The sequence below is a fragment of the Haemorhous mexicanus genome, chromosome 19, assembly GCF_027477595.1.
Source record: "Haemorhous mexicanus isolate bHaeMex1 chromosome 19, bHaeMex1.pri, whole genome shotgun sequence".
Lineage (NCBI taxonomy): Eukaryota > Metazoa > Chordata > Aves > Passeriformes > Fringillidae > Haemorhous > Haemorhous mexicanus.
Genome location: NC_082359.1, coordinates 2,867,982 through 2,883,785, shown reverse-complemented (window position 1 = coordinate 2,883,785; position 15,804 = coordinate 2,867,982). Strand labels below are relative to the sequence as shown.

The window sequence follows — 15,804 nt, the reverse complement described above, 5'->3', positions numbered from 1 at the left end:
TGTTGTCAGGTTCTTTTGGTCTTATTTAGATAAAAGTGGGCCTAACTACACTGAATGTGTGAATTGCATTCAGCTGAGTCTGGGGGCATGGAATTGACCACTGCTGTTTCAAAATAAAACCTGTTTCTTGTTTTACAAGGTAAAAGCTGTATCACCTAAAATGTAGAGGTTAATACAGAGAACTAAACTGAAACAACTTGAATGTGTGGAAATAGTTTACATGGAAGGTAGTGAAAGAGCTGAGCAAGCCAGTCCATGTTCAGATCTGTATGAATCCTTTTGTGGGAGTTCTGCTTCAAAACTCAGCCTGTCTCAGACTTGGTCAACTTTCCCCTTGTGTGCAGAGCACTTGAACTGTAGTTAGTATTTACTAAGAAATGAGCTCTGGCCTCCAGTTCTTCAAACACTGCATGAAATTAGTGGGATTTTGTAGGAATCAGTGTGGAAACTGAATCAGTTATTTAAATCAAGTTAACTTGGTGCTTTATTTAAACATTGTTTAAATTATTAATGTAATTAAAGTACATTTATGTTTGAATATAGTCCAAATTTAATATAATATATAAACCTTTCTACAATAAAAAGATACCTGCTTGAAAGCTCTCTAGCCCATTTCATTAAGTGTGGCTCACAAAGATTACAGGGTTCCATTGCAATACTGAAGTAGATAAAATGTAACTGACTGCATTGTTTAAAACTACACTGAGTGTCATGCTTAACCCTGAACTGGGCAAAGGAGGGGAAACTCAATGACTAATACTTCTGACCAGTGGTGTGACTATATAATATGAAATAGTTTTCCATTAGCTTCAGTGTGGAATTCTGACAAATGGTTCACCCTCTCCCAGAAAGTGAACCCTTGAAGTGCAGCCACGTGGAAGAGCAGCCTCTGGATGAGCCTGGAAGGGATCGTGTCCTGCACTAGGCACTCTGCACCCACAACCAGCCCCTACCGTGTCCAGCTCTGCTGACTGCCAGCCTGCAGCATCCCAGCCACTCCTCCTGGATGCTTTTCCCCGACTCAAGGCCCCAGGTGAGGCTGGTGCAGCCTGAGCAAAGCAGCCGGCACACACCCGCGGCACCTGGAACGAGAGGGAGCAAATGGAACCCAAGGCTGGAGCAGGATGAGAAAGAACATGAGGATAATAACCACGGATGTTCTGTGCAAATTGTTCCACCTGAGCAGGTGTCTCTCCATTTTCCAGACATCCCTGAGGCTTGGACAGGCTGCCCTGGGGCAGCAGCTCCCCGGAGGCCTGCGGGATACAGCTGTCGGTGTGAGGCAGGATCAGCCGTCCCTGCCTGACTCTGGAGAGACATTTGTCTGCTCTTTGTTAGAAGCCTCCAGTTATGGAGGTTCTGTAATCCTCTGGGGCAGGCGATCCCAGAACTAATCACAAAGAGAAAGCTTTCCTAGCGGACAGCTGAACCACTCACACACGTTACAGCACACAATACTGCCAGTTAACACGTTTTTTTCAGCGACCTTTCGGGTTCCAGAACCAAGATCCAAAGCTATGCACTGTCAGCTAGCAGCTCGTTCATTAATTCTCTGAGCTGAGCGGCTGCTTCCTGCTGCAAAACAGAGAGCTGAGCCCTTTGTGGGCTACCGTGAGAAATACATTGTTCAAAACAAATGCAGCCACTTTTTACATCCTTCATACAGAAGCAGTGCCATTGAAATGCCATTTTTTAGCTGATAACTTAAAAATCAATCCGAAGGTAAAAACAGGACAACATTTTGCTGAAGGTATCATGGAGCAGAAAATGTAGCAGAATAACATTGGTCATCATGTAGGAAAACAAACAGCAGGATTATTACTTAAGCATAAAGGAGCTTTTTCACTGTCAAACGAGTGCACCACGTCTGTGCAGCTGCCTGCCAGGGGAATCCCCACCAGGTAGGCGCAGGCAGAGTGACAAAGAAATGGACAAGGAAGGGCATCTCGATGGAATTGGCTTTGTAAGAAACACAAACAGAAAAATTTTCCCACCACGTAAATCAAACGCTGTTGCAATATCTGGCAGCACACATCCTGCTAGTTTTTAAAGGGGATTCTGATGTAATAGAGATATCAGTTACTTTGATTTATAATATTGAAAATTTCACTTCACCAAAGATAATGAGGGGACTGTAAATCATACTTGCCCTACCAGTCTGCAACCTACAAATTCCATATTCCTGTGAATTCAATTCCTATGAATTCTAGGAAGGAATGTACCACAAGGGAGAACACGCAACTCAATCTTACACTGAAATGTTTCTTTTGCTAAAACAGCTGAGTTGGGAAAGCTTTAGCCTAAATGGAGGGAAACTTTTACGGGAATGTGTCAAATCAGCACATTTTCTTTATTACTGTGTTCATAGCATTTCCCAGGCAGTGTCTGTAAATACAAACTCTGCTATACCTCCCACCAAAGCACCCACGCTGCAATTTGGGGTTATTAACTTCACTTGCTGGTTGTTCATGACAAGTCAAACATCCTGCACAGTGATGGGCTACAAAGCTAAGCTTAGTTTAGTGCGTTTGAAGGGAGCTCAGACTCTGAAAGCTTGTGTGCACTTGAGTTCTTGTCACCTAAGAAGGCAAAGCTATTTCCTACAACGTGCTGGTTTTGGCTGGGGTAGTTAATTTTCTTCAAGGTGGCTAGTACAGGCTATATTTTGGGTTTGTGCTGAACATTGAAGAAAACTCTAGCCCATTTAAGCCACGACACACCTTTAAACATCTACTTCTCACTAGAATGAAAAGCTACAGTTATAGATCTGGACAGTAAGGCACAGGTTTACAAGACCCACAGCTCCCTCACTCACGTTTCCTGCACTGTGCGCACTTGGTGACTGACCTTAAAATACACATGCTAATTCCCCTGCCCCAAAAAACCCCCACAAAATAATTGATTTTTTTCACCAGTCCCAGATGCGGGCCGGGGCTGTTGCCGCTCTCCCACCCTCAGCAACGGAGCTGGGGAAGGGTCTGGAGTACAGGTGTGACGAGGAGCGGCTGAGGGAGCTGGGGGGGCTCGGCCTGGAGAAAAGGAGGCGCAAGGGGAACCTTCTGTCCCCCACAGCTCCCTGACAGGAGGATGCGGCCGTGAGGGGTCGGGGTAACAAGGGACAGAATGAGAGGAAACGGCCTCAGGCTGCGCCAGGGAGGTTCAGGTTGGACATGAGGAGTAATTTCTCCACAGAAGGGTTAATCAGACATCGGAACGGGCTGCCCTGGGGGGGATGGAGTCACCGTGCCGGGAGGTGTGTGAGGACAGATTGAACGTGGCGCTTACTTCATGGCCATGTTCTAGATGATCCGGTGGTGTGGGTCAGGTCGGGCTCTACCACCTCAGAGATTTTCCTCCCTACCTGATGCCGCCACCCCGCGACTCCGGGGCGGAGCAGCCCCGCCCTGAGGCAGGGGCCGCCCTGAGGGCGGGGCCGCCCCGCGCACGCGCCGCCCGTGCCCGCGCCCCGCCCTTTCCCCTCCCGGTCCCCGGGGCGGGCGCGCGGGGGGCGCGTGCGCAGTGCCGCCAGGGGGCGGGGCGGAGGCGGGCGGAGGGGTCCCTGCCGTGCGCGCGCCCCTCCGCGCCCCCCCTCCCCCCCCTCCCGCCGGCCCGGCCCGCGCGGCGCCCCCGGAGCCGGGGCTGCGGAACAGCGGGAAGGAGGCGGCGGCTGCCCCGGTAAGCGCCGAGCGCCGGCGGGCACAGCCCGGCCCCGACCCCCGCCCGCCCGCCGGGGGGTCGCCCGCGGCCGCGCAGGCTCCGGCAGGGCCTGTGTCCCGCGCCCCGGCCGCCTCGCGGCCGCGGGAAGCCTCGGGCTCGGCCCCTCCTCACCGCCTCCCCCTGAGGGGCCGAGCTGTCCCCGGCGGCGGTGACACCGCCCCGCGCCCGCCTCGGGTACCCCGCGCCTCAGGGGCCGCCCGCAGCACCCTCCGCCCGGCCTGCCGCGTCCTCCCCGTCACCCGCGGTGCGGTGACCCCGGGGCCGGCGGGAGGGAGCGGAGCGCCCGCCGGTCCCGGCTGGCGGGGAGGCGCAGGTTGGCCCGCATTTGCATCCCGCGGTGGAATCGTTCGCTTCACGCTGGTGTCTGTGAGAGGGATGGTGGGTGCGTGTGGAGCTCCCTGAGGAGAAGCGCGGAGTGCCCGCCTTCAGCAGCTTTCCAGCTGGGTTTTGGCGTGTTCGGGAGCACCTTTGTCTGGATTCTGGTCTCATGCTTCTCTGGAGCGCGGTTTTTCTGCCTTTTTAGAGCTGAAACAGCCTCTGAGTTCCAGGTTTGTGCCTGCTGTCTGCCATCCTGTGCCTCATCACTGTTTTAGCTTCCAAGTCTGTCATGACCTGGTATTACTAGGGATGTAGGAAGGCAGGTTCCTATAGCTGGGCCAAAACCGGTCCCCAGCCTGCTCTGAGAGGTTCTGTGCGCTGTGTCTTTAGGGAGAAAAACAATGCAGTGCTGTGCTGATGCTCAGCAAACTGCACCCTTCTCTCCACAGCAGCATCTGTGATCGCATGAAGTGTCTGTCTGTGCTGGGATCTGGAAAACACGGTTCTCTTGTAGCAGAAAATGTGTCATGTAAGTGATTCTGCTGAGTGAAAAAAGCTCTGAGGAGCCGTGGGTTGTGTTGAAGGGCATAGTTTGTGCAAGTTCTGCTCACTCCAAGAGCAAACATAAACCTTCTGGAGCTGCTTCCTGCTTCATTAATGGTGTGGACTTTGGCTGCTGAAAGATAGGCAAATTAAAGCCACTGGCTGCTTTTAACACTGTGGGTCACAATGTAGTGCTGTAGCAGCTCAGAAGAAGAGAAGCAGTTTCTTCTCTGTTTCCAGCCTGGTTGAGTGTTGTTAGGTAGTTGCTAACAAAAATGAAAAGAGAAGGTCATTGTAAATAGTCTGAGATTAAAACTGGGAAACTGAGACGAGAGTAGTCTCATGTTTCTTGTAACACTGCCACTTCACTTTCAGCTAATGGAAAAAGCAGATTCCAGGCTGGTAAACTAGGTGAAGTAAGGAAAAAAACCCTTTGATTTCTCAGATGGTTTTGTATGGCTGAAGATACATGTCTTTTTCTTTCTTTTTTGAATACAATACATAATTGGGAATAAAACCTCTCAGATATTTTTAACATATTTTTCTATTCCTGTCAAATAAAGGGCCATCTAGTTAGATAATGCAGCCTACATTTTCCCAGTCATTTTTTCTGCTCAAGCTAATTGTTGACATGTGTTTTAGTGTGATCATCAGTAAAGATCTGTCTTCTCTCTTTGATTGTTTGAGGGTTTGTTATATTAAAGTCTCACGATGGTGGAACATCAGAGTGGGAAAACCTCAGTGCAGGGATTTCCAGGTGTCATGGACTGTTACCTTCTATTGTGATTTGCAGCTCCAGGGTATTTTCCCTTTCCCTTTGTGCTTTAGGCTGGTGTGATCTTTGTGGCCTTCCAGGCATCTGCCAAAGGTGTCTTCTGCATCAGGCTGGAGCTAAGGTTTCCCTCAATGGAGAGGGAAATCAAAGACAACTTGGGCTGAGGTCTGGCACGTGCTTGGCCACATCATTGCCAGCATGGGCACTGGCATGGCTTGCTTGGGCCAGCTGGCGTTTTCCTGAGCCATACCTGGACATCATTTAGAGGTGGAAAATGCCAGGGATAAAACTTCTTGAGTTTTAGAAGTTTCTGTCTTTAGCACATGTTGAGATGGATATTTTTATGCTGCAAAGATTTAATTGTACAAAATAAATCTGATGTACTGTCAGCATTTTATGTATTGATAGATAAATACTTAGAAGTAACATTTTGAAGTCAAATTTGTGCCATTTTTGCTTTACTATTGGTATGAAGGAGGAAAATAGATCCTCAGTAGGTGGAGGCTATGGAAACTCCTGAGGAGATTTTTCACTAATGTAATTCAGAAGCTCTTTTTGGACCTTGTGGTGTTGGAGCCTGTCTTGCCAACAAGGATCCACTCCTAGCAGTGTGTAGAGCTATTAATGGCACTGAATCACTATTGCTCATTGGGAAAACAGCATAAGAAATGTTAGGCTTGTACTTCCTGGCTTAAAAAATCACCCCATTTAGTCTTACTTTTGGTCTTTTGACTGAAAAAGGGAGAAAAATCAGCTTCCAACATTGCTCTATGTACATAATGGTAGCCTTACATGACTAGTTACAGGGAACCTACTGCTTGTTTCTTTTGAGCTTATTCCAGCTGAAATGATCAGAGAAACCACCATTTGGAGCACTTAGCAGTAGTGCAGCCTGGAAGTAATCACAGGATTCTATCTTTAAACATAAATAATTCATTAGTAGAATTTTCACACATATGTGCATGATTTTTCTTTGGGAAAGAAGACTTTACTGTCCTACACCTACAAGGCACTACAACTTTTGATCTTCATCAAACATCCAAACTTTTGATCTTCATCTTCTTGGGGTACTTCAGTTTTGCAAAGAACTGACACTGTGTTACAAATCAGTGGCAGAACTAGTAGCTTCCCAAATTGCAGGCAAGAATAATACAAGGATAAATTCTGAAGTTAGGTGAAAGGACACTTTATGAAAGGTTTCAGTCCATGAGGTTTTAGTACCAAAAAAAATAAATTTAGAACAAGTCACTTGTTGCATATTAAATGTTTATAAAGCCACTAAAGCAAAATTTCAGAAGAAGTAAATAACAAGTTTTTACTTACTTCAAAACTTGGTTTGTCATTTTTGAAAGATAAATCTTGCATAAATTTTATTTTCTATCACTGTGTGCCAGAATAGAGCCAAGGTGATGACTGGCTGCAACTAATTGCTAGATATGCAGTTTTATTCAGGAAAATAAACTGAGCACCTAACATGTAGTATTTAAATAGCAGTAAAAAAGAGTTAAGGTAGGGTTGAAGTACTTGAGTGATGTATTTGATGACATCAGTCTGAAAGTATTTGTATATTTTGGATGCTAAAAGCATTTCCTTGACTTTGGTCCTTTGGCCAGTGTGGGATACATGCTCTGCACAGGTACATGCAGTGAGTGATGGCTTTCTGTGGGATCTGCCTTTGGGGAGGTGGGTGGGAAGCATGACCAGGGAGCTGGCATTCTTACTGCTCCCTGAAACTTTGTGTTCTTCTTCATGCATTTCTGGGGATGTGCTTAATTAAAAGCACACGGTGGTTTTGGCAGATGGAGCCTTCTGAAGCTTCGGCTGCAGAATTTCCTTGCAGTGTGAGGGCTGGTGCTGGAGAGTATTCCAGCATTGAAATACTTCAAAGTATTTCACTGCTAGAACGTTGGCTGTCTTTGTTTGGACAGGTCTTAAGTGACATGGGCAAGTTTATAAAAATGATCTGCTAAAGTTTGGCTTTCTCACTTTCTCTGTTTAGCTGTAGGATTTTAATTTTTTTTTTCCTTTTTCCTGGGTTGCCAGATTATACTGAGCTAAAATTTTCTTTTATTTAGCAAAGTAAATGACATTGAGGGTTGATAATGGGTGTGCATTTAAAGTAGCATCTGCTGTGCAGTGTCTTTTCAGACAATGGTCTTACCTGTTTCAATTTGCTCTTCCCTAACAAGTGACCAGCACTTTAAATGGTTAATGGCAAATATTTCTTTCAAGTCCCTGAAGGCATATAGACTTTTCTGGAAGAGAAAAGGAAAACTAAAGCTACTTTTATAGGCATGATTCCTTCCACAAATCTGAGTAACTGTGTACACTTGAAGTTTTAGTTTTGTTTTTCTTTCTGTGACAAAAAAAACCAAACCTTTCCTTTCAGTGACAGAATCGTGCAAAGCTACTTTTTATCTGCACTTGCTTACATGGATGGACAATTAATGTCTCTTTTGGAAATGAACTCTTAAATACATACAGTTGTTGGTAGTTGTTGTCATCAAATTATTCTTGATTTAGGATTTTTAAATATGAGATGCATCCTTGAATGTGGCAATGTCATTGGATTGAACTATGCTGAGGTCATAAGTAATTAACATGTTAAAATGAAAACTTTGTGACATAGTGTTGCTGTTCTTTCTAGAAATTGAGGTGTGCAACAGCCAGTTTGCCCAGAGCTCTGGTCTTTCCTCTCTTCTGTTTGAAAGAGAAGCAGCAATAGCAAATGCAGCTTGGAAACAGTGGATGGATAGCATAACTTAAATGCAGAATTCCTATTTTTGTAATTCCACAAAACTACAGGAGATTTCCTCAGCCTGCAGCATGGGTGTGCCTGTGACTTTGGAAAAGTTTAAAGGTGCCATCATGCTGTTCTCCAAAAGTTTTGATAGTTTGCTGGGATAGATATTACTGTAAGCAATGTAAATCCTGTTTGTGAAAACTCAGGAAAAATAGTAAAGACATTTTAAAGGGTATAGATCCAAGTGTGCAGATGAAATTGCAGTCTACTTTGTTTCATATTCAGAACTACATTTGCTGTGTTAAAAACTTGAAATCATGCAAAGTTTTGTTACAAAAACTTCTTGACAGTTTCCTGAAAATCTTTCTGACATACACACCTGTAAAACATAAATAGTGTGTATCTACAGAAGAAAATTAAGACTATCAGTTATGGATGTTAGTGTTGTAATATAAAGGATATTTGAAGGAAAAAAAAATACTTCAGTATAGCCTTTTCTAATAGAAAGACTCCTTTTTTTCTAGAGGAAAAACTATTCTGAGGCCTTCAGTCATGCATCAAAGGTTTGCCAGGAAACCTGGAGATCCAGGGGCTTTTCAAAGAAATACCTAAAAGTGTTTCACAGTGGAAAGTGCACTTGGCATTCCATGAGGATATCAGCAGCTACATCAGCTAGGGATGCTGTACTGGACTTTTAGTGCTTTCCCAGGCTTTATCCCATCTAGAGTTCTGCATTGCTCCAGCAACCAAACTGTGCCAGGGAACAGCAGCTCCATGAACTGGCTGGTGATTCACCCTTTTCTGGAAGGCTTGGAATAAAATTTGGAAGAGAAATAGTCTTACCCTTTTTCCCTGGGGAAATAAAAAATAACCAGTAGATGGGAACCTCTCCATCCTGTCACAAGAACTTTTCTTCCATATGACTCAAATGTATGTCCTTGAGCTTCCATGCTGGGGCCAGTAACTGCTCCTCCCTTAGTGATACCAGAGTATTTAGGAAGGATTTGTGTGTGCCTCTGTCTGCCAAGCCTGAAGCCTTTAAACTGTGTAATGAGTGTGCAGTTGACAGGTCTTGGAGGTGAGGAAAGATGTGGGCCACTGCACAGAAGTGAAATCTGTAGATGGCCAGGCTTCAGACCCCTCAGTGCCCTGTTTAGTGACGTGGTGATAGCATAAAAATAACACTGTTCATCTGTGCCCTGGCAGAGTGTGGCTTGGAAAGTGTTGCTGGCTTGGTGGGGGGCAGTAAGAGGTTCATTTAAAGCAAGGCTGTTGCTGAGAGGCCAATAGCCTGAAACTGAATTAAAACAAATTTGGAGCTACACCATCTCTGGAAGGATGAGACTTCCTTCTTGTTCCCAGTCCCGTGCCTCCTTTGCATAGGATCTAGCAATTACAAGGTGAGTCAGATCAGTCCTGATCTGTCTGAAAGACCAACTCATCAAAAATGAGCTGTGATCTCTAGAATGGAGAGAAGGGAGAGGACTGAGGAAGGGGTGGGACTGCCTCTTTAGGTGGCAAGGTACAATTAAGTTATTTTCATGACTAACTTAAGCAATCCCCAGCAGGCACTTCCCTCCCCCAGCCTTAGCGAGATTGACTTGTGCATGAGCCATTCCCATTCAGGCCATTTTCTTGGTGCATCTGAGACCAGGATGGTCCTTCTGGGCTTGGGAATCCCAGAGATGTAAGCACCTGGGGCTTGGGAAGGTCCTCAGGTGATGCATGTCTTTGTTGCTTCTTCTGTTCTCAGGGACTTTTTTGTTGCAATGCCTTCAAGAATGTTGTCAGACCAGGTTGGGGGTGAAGTGGACATGGCAGGCACTCAGTCACCTCCCAGTTTCAGGTGTCCAGGCAATAGAAAGTCCTCAAGCTGAGAATTAATCAACTGCTGTAAGGACAGATCTATAACCATCCTGGTATCAGGACTGGGAGTGTTTGGATTTTGCATGAACTGAAGATCTGGTGGAGTGTTTTGGATGAGCATGAGACCTAGTCAAAGTTAATCACTTCTCTTACAGGTTTTACCTGTAACACACGTGTGTTGGGAGCCACTGGTCTGTCTCTGAAATGGCTCTTTGCACGTCCTTTCTCTGTCCCCTTCCTGGGATGGGCACCTGGCTGCTGCCTGCCCTACTCCTCCCTGGGAACTTGATGCAGAATTTGATGCCTTTGCTGCAGTTGTTGATATCTGAGTTCAGCTGACAGCATTTACAGTGAACCAAAGGGAGGAGGTCACCACTGGTCACCTGCTTGAGGCAGCACTTCTGGGAACAGCTCTGCTGGAGAGAGAAGATGGCAGTGAAATGTTGTATGCTGAGCCAGTCAGTTTGAAAGGGAAGAAAGCTGTTGTGTTGGTCCTGCACTTTTTGTTGTGCTGTTTGCCAACTCCCCTGGTTTTAAAATTGACAGGGCTGGTTTTGAAAGTACTGCCAGGCAGTGCCAGGGGAGTTTCCACGTATGTGTTTGTCAGTAGGACTCATGACTGTAGGAATCACAGCAATTAACACTGTAAGCATTCTACCAGTGGACTTTGGTTGTTGTGTGAGGAATACAGTGTATGCTTAGGGTTATAGGACACTAAGTACACCTTTGTAACTGGAAGGTCGTTGGTTTTTAGAGTAACACTTACTTTAGACCAAGCTTGGAATAACAGGTAAGAGCACTTCCAATTAATGGAGTTAACTGATCAAGTATCACTTTTTAGATTACTGGGGTTTATGATTAAAGCTGGCCAGTCCTTTGGCTGGGAAAATTGGTGTGGTTTTTTTTTTATTTTCCTGGAAAGCAAGTGTCACTGTAGGACTTAGCTCTGTTTTATCAGAATACTAACCCAGGGGGTTTACAGGGAAGGTTGACATGTCTGCTGTTAGCTCAAGCATGTAAAATCTGACATAGAAGAGCAATTGCTACCCAGGAAATAGGTATGTGCTGCCTCATCTCTTAGTGTGTGGCTTAACATTTGGATGCAACTGTGAAATTTACCAAAAGGAGTGAAAAATCTCAATGTAACCATATTACCTGTATTTTCAACACCAAGGAAACAAGCCCTACTTAACAGTAATGTGGATGGTGTTTTACCTGGACTGTGAGCAGCTGTAGCTATTGGGAATGTCGAGGGTACTGAGCCAACATTGAATGTTTTGTAATCAGCTCAGTGGTGGATACCGGTAAGGTATGGATTTACCTGATCAGTTATTCTGTTTTTCAAAGCTATAATTTAAAAAGTCTTCTGAAGCTGCTGTCAGTGTAGAAGCTCATGCTGAGACCAAGTCATGGACAGTGTTGCCCTTCCCTGTAGAACAGTTTCTCCATGCTAGCTGATGAACAGTTGCTTTTTCTTTCCTTGGCAGCGGTTTGGAATAGCAGTTGTTTGAAATAGGAGCTTGAAAACAAGCTACATAATTTAATTTTGTTATGAAAAGGCCTTTAGAGCACAGTTTGTGAGTTCAGGAGTTCTGTAAATGTTCCTGTCACTTGTCTGGAATGTTAAGCATTGCAACGGTTACACATTGCTTGCAGCAGCTACAGCTCTGAAGTTTTCTCCAAAGAAGGAGTAGAGGAATTGAGGTGTGCAACAGCCAATTCTTGCCCAAAGCTCTGGTCTTTCCTCCCTTCTGTTTGAAAGAGAAGTAGCAATAGCAAATGCAGCTTGAAAACAGTGGATGGATAGCATAACTTAAAAGCAGAATTCCTATTTTTGTAATTCCACAACTTGTAATGGAATACTGTAAAGGCTCTTCAGAATTTTTAACACAGGAATTAATAGAAAGGTCTTTTCTCTCTAAGTGGCTCCCTGCAGCCATTGCTGCAGGAGTGCAGCCCCATGTGCTCCATCTGTATTGCACTGCAATGCACAGTTGTGCATTTTTCCTCACAGCACAGGAACGTAGCAGACAGTGCCCACGCTGGCACAGGGATCCAGCCCACCTGGAGCTCCAGCCCACCTGCAGCTGGGGGCAGATGCCTTAGGAAAAAACCCAAACCCAAAGTCTTCCCTCCTACACTGACTGCTCTCCCACCTTGTAATTAGTTTTGGCTCAGAGGGGTTTCTGAGCCCTTTGTGCTCAGATATTTAACAGCCATTAGGAAATTTCTGTACCTTGTGCATGGCCAGTCTCCCCATCTCCTCACACAATATACATTAAACACACAGCTCCCTTTTTTTAAAATTTAGAATCTGGCTCTAAATTAATTTCCTGATCTTTAATTTTAGTTTTTTTACTGGAATAGATGATTAGCAGCCACTCCCAGTCTGCCTTCTCCATGCCATTCCAGAATTGATTGGCTTTTGTCATGATCCCTGTGAGATATCTCATGGGAGCTATTTTATATCTTTGATCTTTTGCCCCTTGCTCGATCATTTTAAGATCTGTAAGAATTTTTTTTTTTTTTGAGGTTGAGAGAAGAGCTGCACATAGCGATTAAAGTGTGGGTAGATGGGCAAAAAATTGATTTGTTGAGTGTGATATTTGTGTTTTATGGTTCTTTCTCTATTCCTTTCTTTAATAATTTCTGGAATTGCTTTGCTTTTTTTTCTTTTCCTCATTCCAAACCCTGCACTGATAGTTTAATGAAGCTGTGAATCAGAATGCTGTAGTCTTGCTGAGCAGTAATGGTACACTGAGAGCACATTTATATATGAAGCTGAGATTACTTTCCTCTGAGAGATAGATGTGTTTGTGTTTACCTCTATTTAATTTTGTTTGCTGTTTTTATTGTCCACTTAGTCTCATAAGGGTTTTTGTGATTCCATGGACTCTCCTGTTATCCTTGGTATTTTAAATTACCCACTAGCATCAGCAAACTTGCAAGTCACTAAAACTGGTGTCTTGATCTTAAGCAATAAAAGAAATGCACTATTTGCTCTGGGCTGCTGGAATCCAGTGGTTTATAGATCATGTTTTTGGAATTATTGAGCAAGAGACATTGTTGTAGAGTGCTTGTGCAGCCTGCAGGCTGAAAGTTATAGATATGGAGAGCTGTGTCTCTTTCTAGATAGCTTATTTCATATTCCAGATATGAAATGGTGTCTGTGCTGTCTTGTCTGCAGAGACTTGGGAAAGTTCTGTATCTGAGTTTTACAGGGAGATGGTGAGGCTGTATTTTATAATCTCTTTGCTTTTCTGCCTTTTGGGACTGTATAAGTGACCTGAAAACGTCATTCCCTAATTATTTGGGCAAAGTTGTCGGCCTAAATATATCAAAACCAAAGAATTTGCACAAATACAGAGTGAAAGTGTACTGACTCCATTGCTCTTAGATGTGAGCAATTTCTTCTGTAACTTGGGTATTTGATTTTCCAAAAGTGCTCAGTATCCTCAGACCTGAGGGATTGCTTGCTTCTTTTTTTTCCTCTTAGAATTATCTTTTAAGATTATTTATAATTTTCTTAATAATTCATTATTTTTAGTAGCTAGCATTGCTTAATCCCTCTCAAAAATACTCTTGTTGCTCAACCCTCTATTGTCTTCCAGGCACAGGAAACTATATTCTGTACTCTTGTAACGACTACTCTTTACTTTTGTGACAACAAGATTAGCATAAACAAGCATATTAAATCATGGATGAGATTAAAATAATCACAGTAAGGAATCATCCCCTCCCTGCCCTGCTTCAGGGTTCTGAAGAGTAATGCTGAAAGCATTGCACGTTGGCTGGCTGGATGTATCATATCAGTTTACAGTCAGGAGCAGAGCCATGCTATTGGGCAAAACAGTTTTAAATTATTATTTATGCAGTTGTGTTTGCAGCTGGTATAAAGCACAGGACTGCTTTCCACCAGAGCAGGGAGAGCACTCCTGAGCAAGTTCCCCTGTGTGCTGGACTATGTGTGCTGTGGAGAGAGAGACGCCTGGGAAAGGATACAGGTTAGAGGGAATACTTACAGTTGAGTTCAGGAATGCAGTCTTTCTATCTGATACTTTGCTGTTGTTTTGGCTTTTTTCCATTTTGATTAAGGGATACTGTTTGTGCTATCATTAATCAAATGTTTTCCAGTAACATCTTCTGCCTCTTGATGAGTATTTTCTTCGGCAGTGCCTTTTTTCCCTTTTTTTTTTTTTACTTTGAGGAGGAGGAAGTGTGTATAAAGGGAAAGGAAGTCTTCAGTAATTCTTTCTTTCTCCCTAGGGCAAAATATAAAATACAGTTTTATATGCAATATTTTCTTTTTAAAACAATAGTGAAACAACATTTTAGTTCTCGTTTGAATTGTTGATGCTATATGTTACTCTTCAGAAAGCTTCCTTTGGTTAGAGACTGTTTTATTTCTTATTTTAAAATTTCCTGCTAGATTTTCTTGTTGTGCAGAGACAAGATTATTGCTGATTCTTAATACTGGTTCTTCCTAAGGAATGTGGTTGTGTTCTTCAGAAGCACAAAAGTAGTTTTTATCTGCCATACCTGCCCTTTGAGAAACTGGGTGAAGCAGGGCTTTTTCTACTTCCAGTCACACAATATTGATGTCTTCTGTTTTCAGTGCTGAAACCCCATCTTCTTTTTCCTTCCTGGAGAAGGCAGGAGGGGAGAAATTATCACAGAGAGGCCATAAATTCACTCTAGGACTCTTAGTAAGCAGCTGCTTTTAGAACCTGTAATGCTAATGGATGTCTTGTTCTTATTTTGTCTGACCCATTTGTATATTTTTCTCAGTTTTTAAACTCTAATGATATAAACTTCTTTCATTAGGAAAGTAACTACTAAGGCTTTGTTTCTCTGGAATTAAAACAGGAACAGTGGTCTCTAAGCCTTCTTGTCCTCTATGAATCCTTAAAGTTTCTGGAAATGTAGTTCAACCTTTGAGTTTCAGTGAATCAAAAATACTGGTCTTGAGTGTCAAATTTCTGGATCTTTTCAAGTAATGCTGTGATGAAACATGAGGACTATACTTAGCTGACATTGTTGAGTTTTGCTTGCTTCCATCCCTGCTTTGCCATGCTGTTCTTGAAGGAGACACTGTGGCATGTTTTCAGGAACACTTCTCATGGATGAGAAACATTTGAGGTCACAGAGGCTGCTGCCCCCTGAGATATCTTGATTCCAGTAGGAATGGTTTGCTCTGTAAAAGGCAGCATTAGCCTGCATCTCTTTGAGGCCATCCAACCAGTGGGTTATGTTCTTCTTACTTGCTGTGACAAACAGAGCCAGCTGTGTTCACTGTGCATGCAAAGCTCATGTGTGCTGTGTCTGGCTTTGCAAGGTGCATCAGGGCTGATGAATGTGCTCTGCAGACGTGGAAAATGTGCATTGCCAGCAGCCAGTGCTGGGTGTCTCCATGCCAGCCAGAGCCACTGCTTCATCTGCATTGCCAGGCAAGGTTGTCAGGCTTTGCCCAAATGTATCACAGTCATATCACTGCCAGTGCCCCAACCCTCCTGGGAGCACTGGCCTTCTCACTCTGTGAGCTGTCAAAAGGGGATGGTTCTGACTGACTGGACTTAGCACAGGTGTGTGGTTTTTCTTTGGGGTACTTTATTAAATGCAGTCAGCTTCGCTACACACTGCACTCTGAAAATTCATTTGGGTATTCCTCAAGTGTGCTATTGGCAATTTATTTATGACTGTAGAACATCAAAAATACCACTCAATAGCAAAGATGCCAGTTTTACTAAAGACCTCTATCCTCTTTAGTATTTTTCAGTTTTAATTTTCAGTTGAATAAGATCAAAAGCGCAAGTAAGTGACTCATAAACATGAAAAAGGCAAG

At 44.0% G+C, this 15,804-nt stretch overlaps 1 protein-coding gene across 3 annotated transcripts in view; it reads left to right on the top strand.

The window, feature by feature from the left end:
* Positions 1 to 3,563: 3,563 nt before the first annotated feature.
* Positions 3,564 to 15,804, top strand: part of SPECC1L (sperm antigen with calponin homology and coiled-coil domains 1 like) — a 63,925-nt gene continuing 51,684 nt past the window's right edge. The window contains exon 1 of one of the 3 annotated variants that reach the window (XM_059863519.1): positions 3,564 to 3,675. The gene's annotated coding sequence lies outside the window, so the exon portion shown is untranslated. Of the gene's footprint in view, positions 3,676 to 4,116; positions 4,266 to 4,484; positions 4,565 to 15,804 lie in introns of those variants that run through there. The other 2 variants (XM_059863521.1, XM_059863522.1) reach the window with 2 other exon arrangements.